Source organism: Crotalus tigris, unplaced genomic scaffold, assembly GCF_016545835.1.
Source record: "Crotalus tigris isolate CLP2741 ecotype Arizona unplaced genomic scaffold, ASM1654583v1 scf7180000017646.2482762, whole genome shotgun sequence".
Lineage (NCBI taxonomy): Eukaryota > Metazoa > Chordata > Lepidosauria > Squamata > Viperidae > Crotalus > Crotalus tigris.
Genome location: NW_024096538.1, coordinates 860291 through 869893, shown reverse-complemented (window position 1 = coordinate 869893; position 9603 = coordinate 860291). Strand labels below are relative to the sequence as shown.

At 39.6% G+C, this 9603-nt stretch overlaps 1 protein-coding gene across 2 annotated transcripts in view; it reads left to right on the top strand.

Moving 5' to 3' along the window:
• The first annotated feature begins 1351 nt into the window (after positions 1 to 1351).
• Positions 1352 to 9603, top strand: part of EPHA6 (EPH receptor A6) — a 429534-nt gene continuing 421282 nt past the window's right edge. The window contains exon 1 of one of the 2 annotated variants that reach the window (XM_039335687.1): positions 1352 to 1430. The gene's annotated coding sequence lies outside the window, so the exon portion shown is untranslated. The remainder of the gene's footprint in view (positions 1431 to 9603) is intronic. The other variant, XM_039335688.1, reaches the window with a different exon arrangement.

Below are 9603 nucleotides of genomic sequence, written 5' to 3'. Positions count from 1 at the left end.
GCTCACAGCTTCCAAGCTGGACTAGCTTCTTTCTTCTGTCTCCTGCTCTCCAAGAGCGATCCACCAGTCTTTCACCTCTTCTCAAAAGAACAACTGACCAGGTGAAAAAAAAACACCCTCCGACCTCTTTTCTGCCTTGCTTCTCTTGCTTCTCTTGCTTCTTTCCCTCCACCCCTCCCCAAACCTTTAAAGATCCAGTGCAAATGTAATTTCTCCTCCCACCCTTCTTTTGGCAGGGAAGAAAAGAGAATCAGGGATTTTCTGCAGCAAACAGTGGCTGCTGCCTCCAAGGGTTGCCGGCTCAGAAAACCTCAGCAGCCCTCCTGCCGCTTCGGACGCCAGGTAGCATATTGATCCTGCTCCTCTGGAGTGCCTCCGAAGGGCTGCTTGGCTTCAAATACACTGGCACGCACAGTCCACCAGAAAAGAAAAGGTGGGGAGGAAGGACTCGTTCAGTCCCAAGCAAAACCCGATGGGGAAAAAACGGAGATGTCAGTAGGCGGGAGGAAGGAAAGCAGCCCAACTGAGTCTGATTTGCGAGTGCTTGGCGTCAAGGAGCCTCCGTCCCAGCCAAGGGGAGTCCGTCGCGGCGGCTGGGAAAGCCTGCTTGGCAAGTTTTCTTGACGGCTCGGGAGAAGCGGGGAGCTGTCCAGCGTTTCAGCACCTTCTAGTCAGCGACTGGCGCAGCTTTCGTGGGCGAAAAAAAAACCTTCCTGGCTCGGGGCGGAAATTATTCCTTGTCCCGGCGCGGTCCCTTATGGTCAAGCGCGAGGATGGGCAATCAACCAAAGGGGTGGAGAGGTTGCTCCCCAGGCGGTGGCTGCGGTCGTTCGGGGGGTCGTCAGTGAAACGATTGCTGATGATGATGAGAAGCTGAAAAGGAAGCAAAACGGAAGAAGGCAGCCAGGTGGGCGACACCAGTCACCAGTCTGAGTATCCTTCTTCCCCCCCCCCACACACACACAGACACACACACACACACAGACACACACACACACACACACACACACACACACACACACACACACACACACAGCATCCGAACGAGGAAAGTTTTCCAGATAAACTGTTTGCCTTTCAATTCTTACAGGCTCAACGATGTCCTTTGCCCTCCAGTTACTGTTTTAGAGGAGAAGGAAGCTCCTCTCAGGGCAAATTCTTTCCACCCCCTTCACCCCCCCCCCCAATGCTATTTCTTCAGCTTTGGCAACAACTGTGAACCTGATTCTTCCTTCCCTCAGAGCTTCCACACTGGACAGGCAAAGAACTTGACACCCTCAGTCCCGGTGTGGGACCAGGAGAAAGGTCTGAGGTCCCAGCCATGGATAGCAGTGAAATGAGGGTCTGCCTTTGGAATTTTAACCTGTTCTTTCCTTTGGTGCTGCTGCTGGTCTGCCTGGGAGGCTGCAGTCGTGTTTCCAGCAACCAAGGTAAAAGAGAGGAGGAAGAGAGGGAGAGGGGATTGTTGGGAGTGGGAGGGCTAATGGCTGGAATAGTAAAGAATATTATTTAATGCAAAAAAAAAAGCTTCTGTAAATCTGCAAAGTAGCTGCTGGGGAAGACAATTCCCATAGGCATGAAAGGATCATTTGTTCCTTTCATGGGTTAATGGAATGGTTGCTCTGTCTCATCTGGCAGTGTCAATTGATTTGTCCCACTTAAGTGACAGATGGAGGGGAAAACATTCTCGTGCATGGTAGAAAGGAAGTTAAGTTTCTACATTAATTCAAAGCTTCCTCAGGCCCAGGCCAAGCCAATGATGCTATTCCACTGATTAAACTCAATGAAGCTTTGAAAGAAATGTCCTCTCCATTTTAGCTTAACTAAATATTCTTGGTTTTCTCAGATAAGCCCTGGTAAACAAAGCAAGAATATAGACTTTGAGTTTACACTTCTGGATCAAAGCATGTGTTTCTTTTTGCACCTAGTTGTCATAGATGAATGAATAGAGTTTTAAAACTTAAAATAAGGGGGCAAATGTGCTTTAAGTAGGATAATCTGAATGTAACCTGAATGACAGTTCCTATACTCATTTTTTTTTCCTTAATCATGAAATCAAGGAAAACTATTTTTCATTGGATTGTTTTATTAAGCTTATTTTGACTTTTGTGTCAAAAGGGCCTGCCTCCAGAAGTTGTGGGTTCTCCATCACTTGAGGTTTTTAAGAAGAAATTGGACAACCATTTGTCTGAAGTAGTATAGGGTCTCCTGCTTGAGCAGAGAGTTGGACTAGAATACCTCCAAGGTCTCTTCCAACTCTGTTCTGTGTTTGTTTTTTTTTTTGGTGAGGTAATTGTATAGTTTTATTAAGGAAGGATTGAGGGCAATAGAAGAATGAGGTGGCGACAGAGAATGAGATGGCTGGATGGAGTCATTGAAGCAGTAGGTGTGAGCTTAAATGGACTCCAGAAGATGGTAGAGGACAGGAAGGCCTGGAGAAATGTTGTCCATGGGGTCGCGATGGGTCAGACATGACTTCGCAATTAATAACAACAACAACAATTGTTGTCTATGTAGAAACATGTAGAAACATTTCTCAGGGCTTCTGAGGCCTTCCTAGAGTCTGAAGCTCTAAAGCCCCTGAGCCAGAATTTGGCCTTAGCTTTCTATAGCAAAGCTGTCACAGATGTAATCATTTGAAAATAATAATATAAATATATAGAGTACTATTTAAATAACACTATATAAAAATGCAAGGTTTTCTTTCTTCTTTGTGTTCACATTACATCTGCAAAGAGAAATTAAGGCATAGAGATAATGTTTTATGATCCAATAGTCTATCTAAAACACCTCTGGGTCTCCAAATCTGTTCAGATGAAAGCTTAAAGGATCATCTCTGCTGGCTGAGTACAATAGAACAGCACTTGGGAGATCTGGGCAAATCAAAAGCTTATCTTTTGCTTTACCTGCATAATCATTTTAATAAGTAGTGTCCTTGGACTCATTCTTGACCCTGCTTTTCTTCTTTGGGGAATATCATGGTAACTAATCTTGTTACTACTTAATGATCTGTGGACACTTATGCTGATAGGAAAACCACAGAATGTCAACAAATGAACTATTATTGATTTGTTCAAGTGCAAAATTCTATTCCTGTAGGAAATTAAATATGCGTACATTCATATATGTGTCTAATGTTCAAAATAATATGTAGCCATGTATTAGTAAAACCTTTTTACTTGGCTATGAATGAGATTGCTTTTAAGCAAACAAATAGCTAATATAAAAGAAATTATCAATCTCTAATCCTGCAATTAAAGCTGAAGGCAGTTTATTTTTTTTAATTCAAAGATTGTTTATAGATTTTGTAATTTATTAGCCAGAATTATTCTGGACAAAAGATCAGACTTTCATACTATGGAAGAGTTTAATACATTTTTGGTATCAGATTTCCTTTTGTTAGAAATAGATTGTCCTTATAAATTAATTCAATCTTCACACTGAAAATCTAGTTTACAAAGTGTAGTGACTAGTGCCACCTTTGAGTCCTTATGTTCCAAACAAAAAACACTGATTCAATTTATCTGTATTTTACTATCCATGTATGATTCCCATGTTGTTATGCTTAGCTTAATTACAGAGAGGCACAATTATTCACTAGCCACTGCCTGATCTGCAGAGTTCTTGCTTTAAATGCATGACATCTCCTAAGCTTTTCAAGCAATTCCTCTACTACACCTATGGGTATGAGTATGTGTTTCATTTGTGTTTATATAAAGTGAGAAGAGATAATGATATGGTGGAATTTATATTTTATGTGCAATTGAAAATGATAGTACAATAAAAATGGAGAGACAGGGAGAGGGAAACAGAGAGAGATGAATAAATTCTATTATTTTGAGTGTCTTTCCATTTTAGGGTTTTGAGGATGACATCTTTTAGTTAAGCTAAATTTTTATACCTTTTGTCTTCATACTAGATGCAAGAGATATATACACACATATATATATGCATATAGTACATACATACCTGTGTATGTCCTAGGTGATGTGTTTTTCCAACTTCAGATTTAGTTCCTTCATATTTATGCTTACCAACATATTCAGCATAAAACTATCTAATCAGAATTAATTTTGTCTGCATTTGCATAAGTACATAAATAAAAATATAAGATTTCATTCCAGATGTCAGATAGAATTTCATAAGTAATTGACGTGGCTTAACTTCTTTCTTTGTCTCATGGCTAAGAAGCACAACAAAAAGCATTTTCAGAAATAATACAGAAATGTAACTGTAAAATTACTAGTAAGCAGATTTTTTTGAACGCTAAGATCTGCAGCCATCTATGTTGTCTTCAAAAATAGTCTTATCGTTTTCTTACTCTATAGATTTATCAACAATTGCAATTAAAATAAAATGACACCCTTAAACTACAAGCAATATGCCATAGCAGCATATAAAATATATTGATATCTTGATTAAATTGTTTTAAACAAATTCATTCTACATTGTAAAACACCTCATATGGCTAATTTTAACTATCAGATCTATAGAGCTTTCTCCTAGATACTTTATTGCTAGGCTTCATCTTAGGCTACTAGAGGAAAATGGTTACCATTTCCCTTTATCTTCACCCAATATTGTTTTGCTAATAGCTATGTACAGTAAAATGAATTGTGTGGTTGTTTTTATATAAGTAATAACCATTTTTCATGGTCCAGTTTTCATGATATTATTCTGTCTGCTGACTCTTTTGCATTCAGAAGAACCATTCAGGCATTACAAATCTAGCATGCTCATGACAAGAGAAGTTCAGGTGACTCACTACTATCTAGGTAAGTATTCAATGGTATCGGCTCCTCCAAAGGTGTTCACCATTGAGCCATGTTAATTACCCCATGAGTCAGGACCATAATACAAACTTTTGTTTATCAAATGTTAATTCTGCAAATGCATATGCTGAAGAAAAGCTGATTTCACTGAATAATATTGTGAGGACAGGGCTTAATCTGATATCATTTAATGGGGATGAAGTTTAATCCAATTGCTAGAAGATGAAGTTGCAGACAAATAGAAACTGTTCTTCAAGTCCTTTGAGGTGAAAGCTTGGTAATTCAAGCAACAACCATATAATCTACCACAGCAAGCACTTATGTCTTCTGACTATGAAAGATTGCTGGAACTCCAAAATTTCTCGACTGTGAGTAAGCAATTGATGGCCTTCAGGAACTGCTATTTGATTTAGAAGCTTACCCTCCTTACATATTTAACTAGTACTTTTACTTATTGCTAAAAAGTATTCCTTTTTAATCATGTATTATATAGATAACCCCCAAGTTCTTTTAATTTCATACTTTGAGTTAGTAAACCATATTGCTATCATGACTTGAGCTTTCATCTACACAAATATTGAGGAAAAACTCTCTATTGACCTCACTGAGATTGGCTTAAATAAAATCACCACTATACAACAAAGTCTACTTTCAAACATATTTCAGTGACTGCATTGAAACTAATTATATTACAATAAGAATTGTATCAATAATAAGTGTTCTGGATAGCATAAAACCTGAAAGGAGCTTACTTCATCAAGCAAATATATGTCCATGTATGGAAGAAATTTAGTATCAGATTGACTCAGGCTGAAATTCTAAAGAAACTGGCTATCAGGTTGGAAGTGACTGGTCTATTAATTGTATACAGGTAGTCCTCCATTAACAAAAGTTCATTGAGTGACCAGTCAAAATTACAACGGCACTGAAGAAAGTGACATGATCATTTTTCACACTAATGACCACTGCAGGCTCCTCATGGTCATGATCAAAATTCAAATGCCTGGCAATTGACTTATATTTATGACAGTATCCTGGGCTCATATGATCACTTTTTGTAATCTTCTGACAAGCAAAGTCAATGGGGAAGCCATATTCATTTAAAGCCATGTTACTAACTTAACAATTGCAATGATTCACTCAACAACTGTGGCAAGAAAGTTGTAAAATGGGGCAAAAGTCACTTAACATATGTCTCACTTAGCAACAAAAATTTGGACTCAATTGTGGTTGTAAGTTGAGGACTACTGTAGTATTCTTTTTTTCTTATTAAATAAAATTAATTTCATTTTCATTAAATAAATGAAAGAAAATAAGCTAAATTAGATCAATGATAGTCTAATATTTTTATTGGCCTGATGGCACAGTAGATGCTTAAAGCATATTTGACATGAAACTTTCCCCATTCCACCTTTAGAAAAATCTAATCATGTTCCTAAGAAAAATTATGGTACACTTCTCTCAGTATTAGAACTCTACGTCCATTCTTGAGATTTTCAGTGATCTCTAGGATTCAGCCTTTGAGGCAATAGGATGTCAGTCTTGACCCTACATGACTGGTTTAATAAATGTAGGGGCATAGTTAATAAATAATTAAATTAACAGCTCTTCAAAGTTCTATGCTGTTCCTTTGAGGAACAGAAGAAATCTGTAAATATTGTTGGCATTTCATTAAATAAATACATAACAGTTGAATTTGCAAAAGATAAAATATTTTAATGATTAATTTTCCTTTGCCTTTTCCATCCCCAATTTTTTCAGCATTCTGTGAAATATTTCATGTAGGCATTGTCATGTAGTCATTGCCAAATTTGAAACGTTTATCAGTGTTAGAACTGATTGTAACAATACAATAGATTATATATACATACATACATACATATATACATATATATATCCAAAATAAAATGAACACCAAGGTATTAATTAAAACTATAAAAAGTTCATTTTATTTTGGATATGAATATTCCCAGGGTTCATATTTTTAGCGTTATTATATATATATATATATTTGTTTTCTGAGGTTTTCGCGGGTGTTTGTATGTAGGTCTTTGGTTGTTCGGGTTTTCTCCCGCGTAAAATTGGAAGTGTCTTGGCGACGTTTCAACGAAGTCCCATTCGTCATCTTCAGGCTGGTGTTTTCAGCTTCGTGCTTTGAGCAGCAATGTGTGATCTTAGCTGTTTCTTCCTTTTAACTGCCAGTGGGGGTATGAACTGATTGGGTGGGAGCTTGGCTGTGTTCTGATTGGATGGAGGTGTGTTCTGAATGGTTAGGGGCTTGGCTGTGCTCTGATTGGCTGCGGGAGTGTTCTGTTTGGTTGTGCTTAGGTTAGTCCCCCAGCCAATCAGAGCACAGCCAAGCCCCTAACCATTCAGAACACACCTCCACCCAATCAGAACGGGATGGCACACGGGGGCTACGATCTGAGAGAACAGGAGGATTGGAACGTGGCTCAGAGGGGACGGTTGGAGGAACTAGAAGGAAGCAGAAAACAGCAACTACTGCCCGTGACAGACAGAATCACAAACGGGAAACTAGTGAAACATGCACTAACTGCAAGGAAAGGGGAAATACCCCAGCTAATTTTAGAACTAGCGAGAAAGACACATGTAACAGCATACGTAGAAAGGGTGAGAAACAACTACACCCTAATGCAGGACACACACTTGGATTACAACGCACACAGCTGAGACCTATGACACAATCCAAGAGCCGAGTGCAAATGATTGGAGGCTGCATATAAGCCCTCCCAATGACTGCCGTTTACACCCTGATGATGTCAAGAGCTCTTGACGAAAGCTAGGTTTAGCAAATAAAAGTTTTAACTTTTGTATAATTTTATTCTCTTGGTGTTCAACTATTTATTGATTTTATATATATATATATATATATATATATATATATATATATATATATATATATATATATATATATGTTTTCTGAGATTTTCGCGGGTATTTGTATGTAGGTCTTTGGTTGTTCGGGTTTTCTCCCACGTAAAATTGGAAGTGTCTTGGCGACGTTTCGACGAAGTCCCATTCGTCATCTTCAGGCTGGTGTTTTCAGCTTCGTGCTTCGAGCAGCAATGTGTGGTCTTAGCTGTTTCTTCCTTTTAACTGCCAGTGGGGGTATGAACTGATTGGGTGGGAGCTTGGCTGTGTTCTGATTGGGTGGAGGTGTGTTCTGATTGGTTAGGGGCATGGCTGTGCTCTGATTGGCTGGGGGGGGCTGTGCTCTGATTGGCTGGGGGGTTGGCTGTGCTCTGATTGGCTGGGGGAGTGTTATGTTTGGTTGTGCTCAGGTTAGTCTGAGTTGCAGAGGGGTTTAAGATTTTGGGCTGCCTTGCTATTTTTTGGCTTCGCGTTTGTGGTCGTGCCTCATCTTCATGGAGGGTGTCAGTTTGCTTCATGTATGGATTGGAGGGGTTTAAAGTGGCTAATGATGCAGCTCTGGTCTGGCTTCTGGTTTGTGGTCGTGCCTCATCATCGGTGTGGCTTTGGGTTTGCTTTTTGCGTGGATGTGTGGTGGTGACATCCTGTGTGGTTTTTGTGAGTGTGGGTCTGGTATCATTTTTTGTGTTAGGGAGTCGTTTGTCAATAAGGGCGGGTTTCCAAATGGCTGGTAGGCGGGAGGTATCATCTCGCTTGTTCATGCTGTGTGGGCGTTTTTCTATCTCGATGGCTTCTCTGATTATTCTGTTATTAAAATGTTCACTTTTGGCAATGGTTCTGGTATTTTTAAAGTCAATTTCATGTCCTGTGGCTTTAAGGTGTTGGACCAGGGAAGATGTTGGTTCCTCTTTTTTGACTGAGTTCTTATGTTCTTCAATGCGTGCACTTATTCTTCTGTTGGTTTGTCCGATGTATGTGGTGGGACAAGTGGTGCATGGGATTTCGTATACTCCTTGATTTTCTAATTCAATTTTATCTTTGGGGTTTCTAAGGATGGTGGATATTTTTCTGTTTGTGCAGAATGCTGTTTTGATGTTGTGTTTATGGAGGATCTTACTGATTCTGTCTGTGGTGCCTTTTATGTATGGGAGGAGGGCTTTGCCGTTTTCTTGTTCTTTGTCTTGGATTTTAGTGGGGGTTTCTTTTTGGATTAGGTTTGTAATCTTATTTCTTTGGAATCCATTGGATGTTAGTACATTGGTGAGAGTGTGTAGTTCGGTTTTTAGGTGTTGTTCGTCAGCTAAGCGTTTTGTTCTGGAGATGAGTGTCTTGGCTACAGAGTTGATCTGTGCTGGGTGGTGGTGTGAGAGAGCGTGCAGATAGCGGTTTGTGTGTGTTTTCTTCTGGTAGATGGTGTGTCCTAGGGAGCCATTGGATTTCTTGTAGACTAAGACATCCAGGAAGGGAAGTTGGTTGTTAGCTTCTGTTTCCATGGTGAACTGTATTTTGGGGTGTAGGCTGTTGAGGTGTGTGAGGAAGTTGTCCAGTTTTTCTTTCCCATGTGGCCAGATTATGAAGGTGTCGTCTACGTATCTGAGCCAGAGTTTGGGTTTGTGATCCGATTTTTCTAGAGCTTGGGTTTCAAAGTGTTCCATGTAGAGGTTTGCAATGACAGGTGAGAGGGGTGATCCCATGGGTGCTCCTTCTGTTTGTTTGTATTTTTGTCCATTATAGATGAAGTATGTGTTGGATAGGCAGTGGTTGGTCAGATCTAAGATGTGTTTGGGGGGGTTATATTTGTTTTGGAATAGCTGTCAAGGCTTCTTTGATAGGCACTTGGGTGAAGAGGGATATGACATCGAAGCTCACGAGTAGGTCGCTGGGCTGTAAGTTTTGTTTCTTTATGATCTCTATAAACTGGAATGAGTTTTTTACGTGT